This window comes from Ixodes scapularis, unplaced genomic scaffold (assembly GCF_016920785.2).
Source record: "Ixodes scapularis isolate PalLabHiFi unplaced genomic scaffold, ASM1692078v2 PGA_scaffold3__209_contigs__length_174095766, whole genome shotgun sequence".
NCBI lineage: Eukaryota > Metazoa > Arthropoda > Arachnida > Ixodida > Ixodidae > Ixodes > Ixodes scapularis.
The window spans coordinates 84,890,178-84,907,871 of NW_024609868.1; the positions used below are offsets into that span (position 1 = coordinate 84,890,178).

At 47.1% G+C, this 17,694-nt stretch overlaps 1 non-coding gene across 1 annotated transcript; it reads right to left on the bottom strand.

Annotated features, from left to right (window-relative positions):
- Positions 1 to 17,621: 17,621 nt before the first annotated feature.
- Positions 17,622 to 17,694, bottom strand: Trnas-uga. Its single transcript has one exon. It is a non-coding gene; the product is annotated as a tRNA-Ser (tRNA).

Here is a 17,694-nt window from a genome sequence, read left to right on the forward strand (position 1 = left end):
GAAGCTGTTATGTGCTAGGATCTGGGAAAAAATGTGTCCATGGATGTTAATAAAGAACTCCCGTTTAAACGGCCCTCCTTCGCTCCAATTGGCCGTGGCAAGTAGAAATAAAATGAGGGGAAAAGGGGGGGGGGGGGGGGCAACCCACGTGAGTCAGCCTTCCTTGGCATTATTACATATTGAGGTCCTGATCCCTTCTTATCAACTACGGTCACCGACTTATCTCAGCTAAGAGTGCGCTGTGAGGAGGCTCAGGGGACAACGCGTCGATCTAACCTTCTTTTCTTTCGCTTCCGCGATGCTAATAAAAAAACTTGGGCTGGATCAGAAAAAAAAAAAAAAAAAACAGCCCACGAGGTGTGTTTCGAAAAATTGGGTTTAGAACTTACCCAAAAGTGACCATAATCCAATGATCACTTTAGTCACTAAGAATTAAATACAGACAATTAAACAACGAAGTCGTGTACTTGTCTTCATTGCAATCATATGTAAATCGTGTAGATGTCGTATAGTTGTCGTAAAGTTGTGGTAAAGTTGTAAAGTTGTCGTAAAGATAACAGCTTCGCTGGTCCTTCATCTTCACACGAAGTGGAAGGGCTCTACATTTTTTTTTCTCGAAACGTCTAAAGGGGTAATGTTCATACCTTTCGCGAATTACGAACATCTTTTGATCCAATAAAAAAGCGGGAGTTGAAACTGAGTGAAAAATATAAAGGCAATAATACAGCTGATTGCTTCGCCAACTATTGGACTATGTTTCTGGTCGTGTAGGAAGGCTGTATACATTTTGCATATTTTGTCAGCTTTTGTGTTCCTGCTCTTTTGTTGCTTCATTCAGGGATTCGGTTGATCTCCTTTAAATAAGAATTATACAAGGCAGCACGCTACAGAAACGCCTAACTTGGTCAAAGTTTGGCAATCCTAGGGGCCTATTCTTGGGCCTAGTAAGGTTTTTCTCCAATGGGTTAGAGAGTGCTAATGTAGGTTTCTTTGACTTTTCTATGGCTTTTCTTTGGTCGTCCACATGATTGCCAAAGCGCTAAACTCGAGCTTAAGATTCCAAGAAATCAACCGAACAACCAGCATTCAAGTATAATTCGAGCACTAATTGTTTGGCAATTTTCGCCCAAAGTTGCCACATAAAAATTGAAAGCACTTGTTTGGTGATTTAGGCCCAGACATTCCACTTGAGAACCAACTATCAAGCAGTGAAGTCTAACTTCGTGACTGCTCTGGCGATTTAGGGTCAAGATACCCAAAATTTGGCAAAAGATGGTCAACTTTATACCTTGGCTTCTTCGGGTTTTTAAGATACTAAAATCCATGAGAAAAAGAATTATGGCCCAAAGAACAGCACTACTTGGGATAAGGGGTTCAGTTGTAAAATATCATACACCAGACGTAATTCCAAAGCGCACAACATTCGGCTGACTATAGCACAAGGAATAAATCTAAAAAGGTATGTGCAGCATTGTGAGCGACACGCAGGCTGAAGCGTGTGACTTTACCAAACCTTTCGGGAGCGGGCGCTCGTATAAAAAGAAAGAAAATCTTGTTACGAAGCACTACTCTTTTAACTTTACTTTTGATGGAGCTTTTGTTTCCCAGCCAGCAACCAGCAGTCGAGAGAAATACTGAATCGTAAACAAATGCTGAAACCTTAAAACGAAGGCAATAGCTGAGACAGGGATAAAACAAAAACAAGTTTTGCATTGAATTTTTTTTTTTTTTTGGAGGGGGGGAGGGGGGCATATGGACACGATTTTTCAAATATAGTACAATGATTGAAGGTAAACATCTTCGACAGACGTCTGTCTGGTTGGGAAGTGATAATGAAAAATATTTGACTCCAACCAAAAATTAAACTCGGACCCAACGTTTCAAAACCATGTTCGGTTTCTTCTTCAGGGGCGATTGATCTCGTGCGTGGGAGCAGCCTCGTCTTTTTTTGGTGGCACGAATATCTTCTAATCGCGCTTCCGCCTTGCCATCCAGTATCCACTCTCGGTATCCACTCTCGGTATCCACTCTCGGACGATTCATGCCAAAACCAAAAGATCGCCCCCCGAAGGAAGAAGCACCGGGAATTGTGTACCGGATCCCTTGCTTAAAATGTCCTGCATCTTATATCGGCGAAACAAAGAACTTTACGGAAAGGTTACGCCAGCACAAGAACGATGTTCGCAAATTCGACCGAGAACGCAGTGCTCTTGCGGAGCACTGTGACACCTTTGACCATCCGATAAACTTCGCGAACGCGTCCGTTCTTGATGTTGAAACCAATCTCCGAAAAAGACATCACCTTGAATCATGGCACATCCAAAATACACCAGGAAATATCAACAGATCCGTGGGTACCTTACCATCTGTTTATGTGAGTGGACTACGACACGTGATTAGGAAAAGACTGGATGGCAAGGCGGAAGCGCGATTAGAAGATATTCGTGCCACCAAAAAAAGACGAGGCTGCTCCCACGCACGAGATCAATCGCCCCTGAAGAAGAAACCGAACATGGTTTTGAAACGTTGGGTCCGAGTTTAATTTTTGGTTGGAGTCAAATATTTTTCATAATACAATGATTATGGCATGCCCAGAACATTTCTTTTTTCATGTGCGTATGAGTCAAAGACGGATAATCTGACTACCACATAGAGAATGCGCTTCAATAAATTGTAGGGGCGGCAATCGCGAATCTTGTAAAAGTGCCAAAGAAGTTAGATTAATCCTTTTTTTATGGTACTATTCGCGCAGACATGCACCACTTTGCACGGATTACAGTGCCAAGCAGGAATCTTCCTACCCCGTCCGGTCCGAATTCGATTACGCACAAACGCGGATTCGTCCAGTGATCACCACGAGATATAGAAGGCCTCTGTACCGGCTCGGCTGACTGACCACACGTAAGCCCGCCCTCACGGCAGCGTTTGATCCCATCTCTAATTTTGTTGGTTCGGCCGGAATGTGTCGGGGCTGCGAGGGGGAGCCCGACAGCCGAGCGATGGCGGCTGCGGCCGGTCTCCGAGGTGCAGCACACATTTAGTCTTTGGTACAAGTCGTTTAAGTGGGGGCTGAGATGGCTGCGGCCGATAGCGGGCGCTCAGAGAAGAGACCGATGCTCTCCCGTGAGGCAGGGGCGGCGGCAGACTCCACGAGCGATCAGCGGTGCTCGTAAAATCGGAGAAGACTTGCGAGCCCGGCCTGCTGAACACACGCGTCGAGGTCGAGCCCGTCCCGTGTCCCCGCGGGAGAGGAGAGATGGGAAGCCCAAAAAGAAGAACAGGGACCGGGCAGCAAGACGCGCTCTTGCTGTGGCGCACTGCGCTGCTCGGGCTAGGGCCGACGCTTGATTGGTTTGTTACTGCTTTGTTGGCGACTCGCTGGTCGTAAAGTACTGGAGAGGCCGCAGCGCCGTTTGCGTGTCTGTTTGCACGTTTGTTTGTTGGTTCGGCTGGTGACCACGAAGCTGTTTTGATTTACGATTTCGGAGCGCCGTTTTGTGCTCTGCGCGCGGCGAGGCGGCCGGAGTGCGTATTTGGGGAATTTGTTGGTCGCGGGACGCTTTGATTTTGTGGTCGGGGAGTTTGTTGTCTCGTTTGGCTGGAGTCTCGAGTTGGGGTACCTCGTAGTGTCTACACTTTGCTGGCCTGGCTGGGTAGTTGGCACTGACGTTTTTTTGTCGTTGCATGTTGCGCTAAGTTCTAACGAATTCCGCGAGACTTGGGAAGACCGAGCACACAGACGGTGGCCGGTGTGCAACAGAGATGTAGTTTTACCCGGTGTGTTCGTTTTAATTGCAGAATCCTGTGTTATCTTGTCTTAAGTTTTCTGTTCCCGCAACGAAATTTGGTGACAATAATTCTGTTGGTTTCAGTTTGATCGGTGCACGTTTACTCCCCGACTATTTAATTGTTGTGTCCAAGCACGGACCAACGACGACGACGTTGACGACAACGACGACGTCGACGACAACGACGACGTCGACGACAACGACGACGTTGACGACAACGCCCACGATAAAGAGTGATTTTCGGCCACTAACGCGTGAGCCCCAGCCGAACTATGGCAATACCAGATTCACCACCATGTAAATAGTTGTAATCTAGCGCACTAAAGTGTATACGTCATAATGGCTATGAGCCTTATTGGAGCCTAGATACACAACATTATTGAGTGGCGTTTTATTCATGCTGGCGTCGAAATTTGCCGAAGCAACGCTTCAGTACTCCGTTATCAGATATCTGAACCCTATAGGCAAAATAGAACTCCTAGTGTGCCAACATCGTTCCTCGCTTCATAATCTCGAACGTATCTACAAGACTCTGAAGATTCCTTTTGTCGCATAAGACATTGTTGGAAACGCTCGTAGCCATTTCCGTAAACCTAACTAGGCTCGTCGTCATTCAAATGCCTCAAGGCTAGGTCCTGGCACAGCTAGTGGATGCAGTCGGTCTGGACAAGCAGCTTTAGAAAATCCAAGAGGCATTCTTTCTCTTTCTTCACTTTGTATTTCTCTGACTTTTGAATACAAAGTATCAGACCATGATAATGAGCAAAGTTTGAGTTCTTAATTTTTGCCCCACCACTTCTATCAATCTGCTTAGTCATAAATAATACGGGAATCTAAAATTCACTGCAGATCACTGATATGCCTACTTTTCACGCAAATGGCATATACTGCCCAACACCCCAATCTCGCATTATTCTTTCGCTTGAGCGTCGACTTAAAATTTTCATTCGATTATTCGCTACCATATAATTGATTGATTCATCGATTAATCGGTTGTGTTGACCTCCAGGCATAATGTCTAAAAAAAACGTTAAAGCATTTTTTTTTTACAATCGTTTGTACTTTATCAGTGGCGGAATGCAAGCCTCATTTCAAACTTGGCGATGCATAAAAACAAAAGTAAACAAGTATATAAATAAAATATTTTATTTATGTATGAACTTTTTATTCGCTCTGGGTGATATTCAAGTGAAATGTTAAAGTGCTTTACCGTGTAGAGAAACATTGCGGCCTCCTAAAATTAGAATATAAACTCCAACTAAGAAAGCAGGCTTCTTTCTATTTTCACATATACGTTAAACCTACCGATTAACTGGTTAAGAAACTTCATTGCAATTAAAACATTCTTCTATTAATAGGAACATTAATCGAATCATTTGTACGTGAGAGACCGCCCTCCCCAATGGCGACCAAGCGCTTCTTTACGCCCCTAAACAACACATTCCAATGAGAGTGAAACGAAATGGCTATAAAGACTCGTTAACAGTATGCCCGCCATCACCAAAAAGCGTCCTTAAAAAATAAAGCATCTACCACCAGATTTAGCGGCTCTCAAAGCGCAGAATTCCGTTCTACGCATCATCCCTGCAGCCCACGTGGTGCTTCCAGTGCGGCAGCGGTGTCTTGCAATGAAGCAGAGAAGACGCCTCACCGATGCCGAGAGCTTGCCCGTCAGCTGTCCAAGGGGTACTGGAGACCCAAGAGCTATAAACTTTGCGAGTGAACGGGCGAAGAAACATATCGGTCCTACTGAGCAATTGACCACTATTCCTTGCTCCACAAAGCCAGGCTACTATCAACGTTCCGTTGAAGGGTGTTCATTAAATTTATCGCTCTAATAAGAAGTGAGAAACGCCGGTTTGGTTTCTTCCAAAACAACACAGGAATTCCCATCCCGCATGGCGACTTCCACCCACACTGAAAGACTGGATGAGTGTTGTCAGTCCTCCGGGCGTCTTTACAATGCCTCGCAAGAAGAAGGAGCCATGTGAAGAGGACATCTTCGAACAGAAGCGATGGTCCACCGAGGCTCACCATGTTCACCGTGCCAATGAGACGTCAGAAGAGAGAGCGTTGGGTTAGGGACAGAGAAGCTAGGGGAGCTCGCTCGTCCTGCTACGACCGCGGCTGCATAAGAAAACGAGCTTCCTTTCTATTTAATCAGTGGAATGTGGCCTTCGTTTCTGTGGAGCTTTTCTGCACTACAAAATCGTAACTGCGTTTCTGCGGTACTTGTCTACAGACTGCGTCAAAATGACATTTCCACTTAGTCTGTAGCGAAACACCGCAAAAACGTCATCAGGATATTTTTTTTTTTCTGAGTTGCCCAGGTTTATGGCTGGTGCCGAGCGTTCAGTTTTTGTTTGTTTCCCTTTCTTCTTTACCCTGTTCTAGATTAAACTCTCCCCCTTTTGTTTGTTTCGTCTTGTCCCTAATTCCTATAATGTTTCTTGTTTTAGCAAACCAGTTTCCCCTCAAAGCTGGTTCGCCACCCCCGTGTTTGTAGCGAGTATGTTGCTGATACTGTTATTATAGGATGCATACGGGCATTGTCCTCATCTCCATTCTCCAGCGGCACTAATGGTTTTGGGGTCGAAGGGGTTACTTCATCACAATGCGTTTCTGTGAATGATCCCACCGTCTGACATAGCCACAAGTTTTCTCGATTGCGACCTTTACCTCTTGATATTTTCCCAGTTCTCGCTGGAACGTATAAACTCCAACACCTATACTCTCTCCTAGCCCTGGCCTATACTCTGTGATCTGTGCTATTTGGCATGTTACGAACTTAGGATCCCCTGAATCATGTGCGAAACTGCGTAAGCCCGGAAAAATTTGTTATCTATTCTTCTTACACTAATAATGAGTATCTTGTTGTTGTAGTGTTTGTTCTTGCGTTTTTAACAATTTTGAAAAAAATAAGAAAATAACAAAATCGCCCTCAAGACAAACTAAAATTACTAAGAATGTTTATCGATTCGAATTTCGAACACATTTTGGCTGTCTATTGCAAGTGAAGGACAGCGAGGGAGAGAAAAAAGGAGGTGGGGCGGTGTTATAATGACAAAAAAAAAAATTTCCCTAGCGGGCGTGTCCAACTAGAGATAGAGGAGAGAAAGAGACAGAAAGAGATGTGGTGATTAAATGGAAAAGAAAAACAAGAAAACAAAAGCCAAAGATAATATACGGAGAAAAACATCGGTCGAGCAGAATGAAAAACAAAATCCAGAAAAGGTGGGTAGGCATCACCTGGCACAAGATATCACTGCTAGTGACAACTATGTCGTAGTGGCGTAGAAAGCCGTAAAAAAGTAGCCAATTACTTCGTGATTAACGATATACAAGCGTTCAAATGCAGGCGTCAGGAGGGTTTTTCCCACCATATACAATCGCCCATATTTATTATAGCGCGGTAGCCATACCATCGTATTGAGTAATTTTGCATTCTCGCGTGTCACCGTTGGTTAAACCGGTTGAAGTGGGTGTATAGCTTCAGCAGGTCTAAATTATTGTGCGAGGTGTAGCATATATACAGGGTGTTTCATGAAACACCGGCCAAATTGTTTCTGCATGCATCACATATAAAAAAAAAATGAAGTGGTCTCAGCCAAAGGGCCAAATCAGGAAAATGGAGAAAGTGCGCGATAATTGGTTTCATCATTACATTGGGGCAAATAAATATATAAAAATAACATCTAAAGGTACAGGTTCAGTGAAAAAGTATCTGTGCATTGTCGAAAATCATCATCATCAGCATCATTTATTAAACCTTGAAGACCCTTACGGGCATCACACAAACGGGGGAGAAGAGTGGGGTACAAGCCGGAGAACATTGTCATATAAAGGGATTACGCGAAGCAAACAGATAGATCAAATATACCAAGCGAAGTGAGGTCACGTTACAAAGGCATAATGGCGCGTGCAACATTTTACGACGTTCCGTATAAGAAAACAAAAATACATCCATTTAGGCACGTTTTAAAGTTTTGGTTTCCTACGAAAACGCGTCTCCGCGTCTACAGTCCTATTGCATCTACGGCCAAAATGCGCAACTAAATGTGCCACCACTCACTCTTCGCATGACGGAATGGCGGAGGCGAATCCAAGAATTGTAGAATATTCTCAAAACATCACTCGAATAGGGGCTCCGATCTGGACACTTGGCGAAGAAGTTGACGAGGAATTCGCCCGCCGTGATTGGCCGGCACCCAGGTTAATCACGGCGCCGGCCAATCACGGCCGCCCAATTGCTCGCCGACATTTTTCGCCAGGTGTCAAGATTAGAGCCCTAGCACATCGTTTCATTTCCTGAGCGAGCACCACACATCCTTCTATTCTAGGAGAGAAGCGAGGCAGTGGGTTGAGCTCTTTTGGCCCTGGCCATGGTATAGGCCCTGGCGCGTCCAAATTAAGAGTCTTTTTGCTGTTGTTTTTCGCAAACGCCGTAAAACGTTATACGGGTGTCCTATATCCTTGACAAGTGGGCTGATTTAGTGGTTTAGAATAATGCCTATATATATAGTTTTTTGTCTGTTTATTATTATTTTTTTTGTGCGATGCATATTTTTGTCAGGAAACATTTGCCCAACTTCCGAGAAAGATCCTGTATATACTAAAATCCATCACAACAGGTTTTTTTGCTTTTTGCTATTCATTCCTATGCGAACTTCCGTTTCACCGCTTCTAAGCTTGAAAAAAAAAATAATAAAGAAAGACGGATGAAGTCGGGGGAAAGTTGAGACTCAAAACGACCGACCACGCGATAAAAAAGGATGTCGAGTCACGACGCATGTCTAAAAGCAGAGTTAGGTCCTAGACAAGCTATCCGACCCGTACACTTCATGCCGCTAAACTCACACAAAAATCGAACAGTAAAAAACAAGAACACCATTTTTACTTGACTGCAGATGAAATCAGCTCCCTGTTGAAACCGGCCCGGCTGAAAACTGTAAAACTTCTAAAACGGACGGCAGCGGGTGCACTTGCGCAGTAGGCACCATCGGGAGGAGCCTCCCGCCGCACAACCTGCCTCCCCGCTCCCTTCCCCACTTCCCTCCTGCTGGTTCCAACTCGGGTGCATGGCAGGCGGCCTCACTCACACCACGGAGTGTCACGAGGAGGGTCCGGAGCCAAGGCCAAAGCCGCCGCGCCACGGTATATCGGTGCGAGAAGTTCGGCGTGACTCCGCGCTCCATGCCGCAGCCAGATTTTTATTTTTTTTACCGGCCTAACTGGCGGCCTCATGCGCAAGGATGCGCCGCGTCACTCCCCCCCGGGGTGACGCCGCGGATCCCGACTCCTTCCTCTTGCTCTTCCCCGCGGAGAGAAGTCCTTTCGCCGATAAATCTTCCTCGTTCCTCTTTTCTTTCGCTTGTTTCTGCAGCGTGCTCGCGTTGTTTGCTCGTATGCCCCGCGCGCCCAGCTAAGCCTCGTCGGGTGCTGCGCGCGCGCGCCTTCCCCTCTTCGCGGCCCTCCCCTATCTAGGTGCGGTCGGTTCGAGAGAAAATTGCTTGTTTAAACACCCCCGTCGAGCTTGTTTTCCTTCCCCTCGTCGCTGCGTATGCCGTGCGTGCTCTCCCTCCCTTCTCGCGCTTTGCCCGCCGCTTATCTGCTGCAAAGCGCTCCTTTGCGCCTCCATTCATTTAGGCCTAACGCGGGATCCACTCTTTCTTCTCCCGCTGCTGCCCGAGGAGAGGAGCGAGTTTCCTCACGGCGGCGGCTACCCCGGCGTGTCCATCTATTTCGCGGAGGTGGCTGCGTTTTTATGGGCTTCGCGCCTCGCCCGGCCCCTGATGGCTGTAATGAGCTCCCGCGCTCCCTTCGCAAACCCTAAAACAAACGACGGTCACTCGATTGGGATTCCGACTGCGCTGCGCCGGGAGGGCAACGCATTCTCTGGCCGGGCATGGCGTCGTGCCGCTCGTTGCTGCTGCGCCCGATCGCTTCGCCCTCGAGGAATGCTGCTGCTGCTGCTGCTGCTGCTGCCAGGCTGCGGGGCGCGCGTGCTCGAACCATTGGAACGGTGGAGAGCGCGGGAGCGCGGGAGCGCGCTGCGCGTGCTTTAGTAGAGAGGTTCGATGCGCGCGCGTTCTCTTTCGAATGATGTAAGTACGTGTGACGTGTCAGATTGGCTGTTGCCTCGGGGCGGTGAGCGGGACGAAGTGCGCGTAATTACTGGAGGGTGAGTTTCGCCTCTATTTTTTTTTTGGCAGTTCGATTGCTACGATTACAATTCCCTGTGTCTTTCTGTGTAAGAGGAAGCCGTTTGTGGTTAAGGCTTCGTACACGAACCAAGAAATTAGACGTCCTGACACCCTCGAGAAAAGAGAGCTATCTGGTTCGCAATAGATAGAAACATCAATTGTACGATTAGAGTTCTATAATTTTCGGTAATAGACGCATATAATTGGCAGACCTTTTCTTTGTTTATTAGCGTATTAAGTGCTTCAAATAGCCGTCCACACTTTATACAGTGCTCACATATTCGGAACTGCCAACACCCTTACAAACGTCTTAAAAAAAAAAAAACAGTTATTATGCTACTTGCTTTTTTTTTTTTTAGCCAATGTATCCAAAGAGCAACCGGAATGGTTGCTCTTACTTCTATTTTATTTGATGTACTGTAGAACTCGAAATATATGCGTGATCGAAGCATGCCAAAGGGGGCTGTTGACATATATGATATATCTAATACGAAGGTTTTACTATCGTGAATGTCTCGGTATGTTTGTTTCGGGCTGTAAACTGAAAATAGATGCAGGCCCACATGTTACCAAAGCACATTTTAGAACAATTTCAAGGTTTCATCTCCCCCCCCCCCCCCCCCCCCCCTCGCCCTGTTTTTTCAGAGTTCATCACATCACAGACAATCCGCGTGAACTGCCCCTATATATGCCTTCGAGCGTGCGCTTGTAGTCTCAAAGTGTATCTATTGGGACTATACTCACTGTAAATAACTGTGTAAAGCTTAACATGGCCCTGCGTGTTCTTGACACTTGTCTCTCAGATATCACAAACCGATGTGCAAGAGTGACCAGGTGTAATATCTCTGAAACAGACGCGAGTATTGCACCGCAAAAGTTTGGTCCGTGTGAAGTGCGCACTTGGTGCGCTTAACGTTCTCCCAACTATAAGATATCACGGGAAACCTGGGACACCCAACTCAAGTCTCCTCTGGGGTAGCACGTCAGACACCTCAAAGGCGTGTCTGCACACAAGTAAGAAGCATGCTCTTAGTACCGCCATTTTCACGCTTGCGAATGTGGCGGCCCACTTCATGTTTTTGAGCTGCTGAGGGCGCGGATAATCTGACTGCAAGCTTTAATCTACTGCCTTGGACAGGTGTCTCAAACGAGGCATCACGCTGCGTTTGGTAGCTTGGTGTGCACCAGTAAATTACGCAACAACAAAATGAGTGGCACATAACATTGTCGCAATCCCGAACGGGCAGCGAAGTTTGGTTCGGCTGGTACAGCCATCTTATGCGAAATTCTTGCAGTTTTCAGACCATCCACGGCCGCAATCACTAGGTCCTTTTGTTTAGCTCCAAAATCCGAGTGCCCAACTGCCCAAGTGGGACGTTGCGATCCTGCGTAAACCTTCGGTGGTATGTACATAACAAGATGTATCCGTTTTTGTTCGCCATTCAGACGCGACAACTAGCGAATGACCAGACACCTCCTATTTACTACCCTGGAGCAGCGGTGTTGTTGCGCCGTTATCGTGTCTCGGCATCACTTGTAGGTGGAAAATTGCGAGTTTCAAAGAGAGCCATAGATGGCCGTAATGTCTGCCCCTATTTAAGGATCCGGGAACTTTGGTGTGCTACATATTATTGCCACCTCCTAACACCAAACTAGAGCTGCTCAATATGCAACGCTTAAAGTATCGGCACCACGTTCCCCGATTATCTTTTTGTGGGCGTCGCCATATTTTTGCACAGCTGGCGCCAAAGGCGAGCGTTACGATTCGCAAATTTGACCTCCTGGGCTTCAGATACGTAAACAGGAAGCTTGGGTGGCGTCTTCTTAATTTATCGCGGACTGTTTTTGAGATTTCTGCAAGACGTAGAACCGTTTCCCGCGATTTTCGATAAAGATTTAGATAACTGGCGACAAGGATTTTAAGCCCCAAGACAGTTCAAGTATCGTTAAGCCATGAAGCCGTAGTTAGCTTGTCTCTAAAGCCAACACAACCTAGAGTCCAGGCGAGACCTGTGAATTACCTCCGCTTCTTCCATTGAACGTCATCACCGTATACCTATAGGATGGCGCCAACTGAGCAATTGGTCCCGAGCTCAACGCCCAGCGTCCTGCGGTGCAGTGATTGGACACGAGACCGATCCGACCGCTGACGCAGCCCTCGTGTCCAATTATGTGTCCGCGCTCGTCCTCACTTGGATAATGTGGAAATGCTAGCGCGCGGGCTTCCATTATTTTAGGTGCATGGTGTTGCTAAGCGCTCAAGTTAGTTTGTTAGAGAACAGCACATCTATAGTCCATGTGCGAGTCTCGATCTCCTGCGACTCAGCGCTGTCTCGATGACAAAGACGCGGGGGCTCCGGCAAACGCGACCTCGCGTTCGACGCAAGACGAAGCACAAGAAGAAACCAAAACCCGAGACGGCGTGACCGGCGCTCTTTTAAACGGGCAGCGATGAACTGTTAATTAGCCGGGGAAATGGCGCCCGGCGGGGGGCGTGCTGTTTCGCTTTGTGCACCTTCGTCGTCCGTCGTGCATCTCGCTGTTTGTTTTTCGTTAGCAGGGGCGTCACACCCTTTCCCCTCCAGCCCCCCTCTCTCTCGCCCACTCTATTCTTCTATTCTTTCTGGCGAGGCTGTTATTTATCGCCGTATCGCCGAAACTGGTCGAACCACTCCGCGCGGGGTAATCTGAATCTAATCACGGCGGAGCCGTGTTAGCGATCGCGTTTTGTTATGGGCCTCATTATTTGGGTTTCCCGTATCTTTTTGTGTGTTGTTGTGGCTCCCACCACCACCACTACCACGGTGCCGAAGCGGCTCGTTGTGTTCGACGGAGGCCGTTAAGTACGTTCAGCGTCCGCCTGAAGCCGACCGATGGTCTTCGGCGGAGCATCGAGACGACTCGCGGCCTCGAACACCGCATGCACGAAGACCTGGGAGTGTGCGGTTTTAATAGCGCACTTATAAGCGCGGAGAGAAGTCGCCACGGGCTCCATCGCGGGGCCGCGAATTGCCGTCAGGCCGTGACTCTGAGTGCGGTGGTTAGTTTAAACGGTAGAGGTGTGATGAAGCGGGCCCTTCGAGGGCTCCTCTCGGTCGTGCTGCTTGTTTCATTGCCGCTCGTCTTCCTAGTCTTCCTGGTGGCGTTTTTTCTTTTTTCCCATCCTGTTTAGACGCCAATTACCGAGCAACTCTGCCGGAATGAGCGGCGTTTATGGTTAGTAGGCTGCCTATGAAGCGAAGGTGCTGATTCTAAGATGGCCCTTTAACGCTGGCAGCGTGTCAAGAAACACGGTTTGCTCCGAGTAACAAGGGGTGCGTTCTAAACGGGCACTGAGAGATACGCGCAGCTTAAAGCCCCCCCCCCCCCCCACACACACACACACACCCATCACCATCTCCACCAACACTCCTCACGCACACATGGCAATATAAACCTTGTGCTCATAACATCACATTGCTTGCGGTGAAGTCGGCGGTAATGCCCTGCTATTATTTTGATTTGAAATAACTGAAAATTCGAAAACTTCAGAAAAGAAAACAATAAAAAAAAGTACAGGGAGAAAGCCAACAGCTATATAAACATAAACACGACAGCGGATTTTAGTTTTTAATTTACACAGAGGGGGTATTGACCAGCGGCAACTTTAACTCCTTCAGAACTGTGCATCGAAAGCGTACCTCCCCCACATCTATAGATTTGACGGCAACCTTTCAATTTTTCTAAGTTCAATCCGAGAAAAGAAACTGGCGATCACTTGTTCATGTTAACTATGCAGAGCGCTGCAATCTTCCGTCTAGATACAGAGCATGTGTACAGTATATGTTCGTATTCATGGTAGTGTCCTTTTGTATCATCAGCTGTAACCAATGGACACTTCCATCGTGTAGCTGGAACTTAAGTCGTTGTGACAGTGGGCCGCATATTGCTGCACCCATTTCAGATAGAAGGCGAGCGCAGAACTTGAAACTAGAGCAAATTTAAAAACTAGATTAAAGAAGATGTGTGTTCCTTTAATTAAGTGTAGGACTAAAATTCCGGAGACAAATTTGCTAGTTACCTTGGACGTGTGTTATAGAGTTGATACTAAACTTCATCTGGGATTGCGCGGTTGCGCCAAGTTGACACCCCATACGGGCCAAAAACAATTGAATATAGCCTAAGTTGATGAAACGGCGCAACTATTCTACTTACTCGTTTTCCTTATTTAAAAATGTCGTAACCTGCGACCTGTGCGTTACCAGATACCTCACTGAAAACACCTAAGTAATTTAGACGTATATATGGTTAAACATATAACTCGAGATGTATTCTATGTTCACTTATGTTAAAAGGTGTCGTGAAACGACATCGGGTTCAATTGTTCATGACTTTACAGAGGTGTACTAGTCCTCTGGCCCAAGTGTACGCACGTACCGCCACTGATTGAGAAGCTTCTTGGTCGCGGTGAAATTGTGAGAATAAAATGAGACTATTTATTTTAGTCTTGCCTTCGCAGGGTTTGATAACGTAGGTGTGGTATCGCAACCACCCGCCTCATGACAGCCAAGCGTGGCTCATGCATGGATTTCACAGGAGAACTGCGTGAGCTCTCGACTTCGGCTCGTAACAATCAATGCCTCGGTGGACATTTGGGTGGTGGCTCGTGTCCAACAACTGCGGTGATGAGAATAGCCCAACTCTAACAAACCCTGGAGCTCAGCACGCGTTTTCTACTTTGCCGACCCCAGCGCATGGCTATGGTTAACGTTGGCGGCATGGGATAGCGCACCAGGCCACGTGGCCGCTTGTTCTGGCTCCAAGGGGAGGGGATAAATCACGCTCAAATTTCTAGTATTCTTTTGCCGATCGCCCATTGCTTAGAGAGAAAAACTGACTCAAGTTTATTCGACTTTTTTAACGTGAGGGAGTGATTCGGAGTGGTATTTAGCGAAAGTAGAAAAATCGTTTCATGGCAACATTAATTCTACGGGTATCTTTTGCTATATATTTTAGCAGCGAAATTAAATGTTGTTCCGTCGTTATTTTTTGTTTTACCGTCGTTCGGCACACACGACTATGCGGAACGGGTTTTGCCCTTAATGAGACTGATATGCTACGCCTATATGTCTAAGTTGACGAAAACAATCCTCGTAGAAGGGGAACAAGAGGGTCAAAGGACAAACACAAATCTCCAAACACAGCTAGGCGACTGGTGCGCGACCGAAAAAAATCTGCCTGGTCCGGGTGTCGAACCAGGGACCTCTCCATTTCTAGTGGAGCGCTCTAACAACTGAGCGAACCAGGGGTTAGACGTCAATAGAGCAAAGAGGTTTTATCAGCTGCCACCAGTCCAACACAAACAAGGGTGAAAGCTTGCATTTTAAGGTTATGATTATAACACAATTCTATGCAAAGGTGCAAGCGAGTTGGACAAGAATCACGAAAATAATCCCTGGAGAAAAGAAACAAGATGGAAGGGGAACAAGAGTGTTCGATACCCGGACCACGCGGATTTTTTCGGCCGCGCACGTCACCTAGCTCTGTTTAGAAATTAGTGTTTGCCTTTTGCCCCTCTTGTTCCCCTTCTCCAGGAATTATTTTCGTCATTCTTGTCCAGCTCGCTTGCACCTTTGCATTTAATTGTATCATAATCATAGGTCTAAGCTCACGCGACACTCGCATTTTAAACGCTCTATTACTCTCTAATTCATGTAATGATGTAAGTTGTGTAACATTGATCCGCCAAGAGTGTGTAGCTATAAAATGTTTGTTTTTAATTCGAGGGACCTCGCAACAAACGAACCGTTGGTACTTTTTCGCTTGCGGCTTGTTTTGGCTGAAAGTTTACTTTATGAGTTGGTAACTCTCGCGACATACAAACCAACGCACTCCTCTGACGTCGCGCTGCTGTGGTGGGGCTACTGTAGCCACGTCGTATGTGTAGACGCTCCACATCACGCGAACCGTGGCTCCTGCCCATGCGCCGTTCCCACACCTGGTATGGGCGACCCCCGGCTTGTTGATAAACAGCGCGTTGGCGTATGGTGGAAAGTTGGCTCGATGGTGGACATATTTGTGATCAACGTGGAGCAGTGCGTGCTTATGCTTGAGATGCGTAACCAATCCTATAGGCTTGTCTGATATACGAACAAACCTAACCCGTATATATTTGTTTTTAGAGAGGCGTAATTGGGCATATTTACAGTAATGTCTATAATCCGCAAACTGGGGAACGGAATTGTCCTAACGTGCGACGACCATCGCTGAACGTTGTGAATGCCATGGTCCACACTCTTAGAAAAAAGGGTGGATATATTCCTCCGTGAAGGGAGGGACGCTCTTGTCCCTTATGTACCTTGCAGAGCGGGGCAACGTTTGTCCCTGTAAGCAGAGGAGCAAAGTTCCTCCCTCGTTTGCATCGCAATGCGCAACTTCCACAACCTATAGGGGGCGCTCTGGTGCCTAACGAAATGTCTGTCCTCTGGATGACCGTCGTAAAACAGCAGGACGGGGTAAAGTCTTCAACGCGTAAGTAGTTCTAGGTTTGTAAACTACGAGCGATATAAGGGCCTTACTTTGTACTTCCACGTCAGAAAACTGTAAGCGTGCTTCTTCATTGTGAAGATTATCCTCCAGGAGCCAGGGAGCGGGATTTTCGCACCGCGGTACCACAATCGTTAAAGTTGCGAATAGGGTGGCTTCGAATCGAGTAAATCAAGCTCAATATAAAGCTTAATGAGGACTCCAGGACCCTATGCATAGATCGGTCTTTACAAGGAACGCTGCTACGATTCAACGGAAAGGAAAGGAGTTAGCATAATTTTCAGAGAGGTAAATAGCTCGCACCACTGGTGGCCTCCAGGTGCCTTGTTAGTAGCACTCGCTAGAAAATCGGTCAGCCGCTTCGCTCCCGTTTAAACAAGTTGCTGCTTTCGGGGCACGATGAGCAGTAAATAAGAGTATAACACGAGCGTTTCGTAAGCCGTATTTATTGCCGGAGCCGACTTCTCGCGTAGATGGGGAAATTTACGTTTTGAACTCAGTTACGCTATCTTCACCTTGACACCGCTTCCCTGTCATATAGAACCCACAAAAACCTGCCCACTTCGAGGGTTATTTTTGCCATTCGTCGCGCCATGCTTCGCAGAGGACTGGTAAGCAAATCGTGGGACTCAAAGCCGCTCTCAAAAGACGTAAATCAACCAGCCTACCTAACTGATCCCATGGCACCCTGCAAATATCGGGAAATGTAAAACGGTTACATCACTGGCTATCTCAGGCAGACTAATTGCACTTAGCTAAACTAGGTGGCGCTAGCTACCACCCAGTTCAAAGGCGACAAAAATATTTTGTTTACTTGCGCGACGATTGCGTTTCTGGAACTTTCGTCATACATACGTTTCACATTGCAACGGATGCACGGAGATCGACGGCACCATTGAGGTAGGAAGCTTCTGGACGCAACATGCCGGCACCAGAGGTGAAACCGGGGACTTCCGGTTTCGATGGATACGCCTCGAACGGTGACCAAAACCAGAACACGCTATTGATGATGCAAATAATCCCTGGAGAAGGGGAACAAGAGGGACAAAGGACAAACTTAAATCTCCAAACACAACTACGTGACTGGTGCGCGACCGAAAAAATCCGCCTGGTCCGGGTATCGAACCCGGGACCTCTCCATTTCAGGTGGAGCGCTCTACCAACTGAGCTAACCAGGG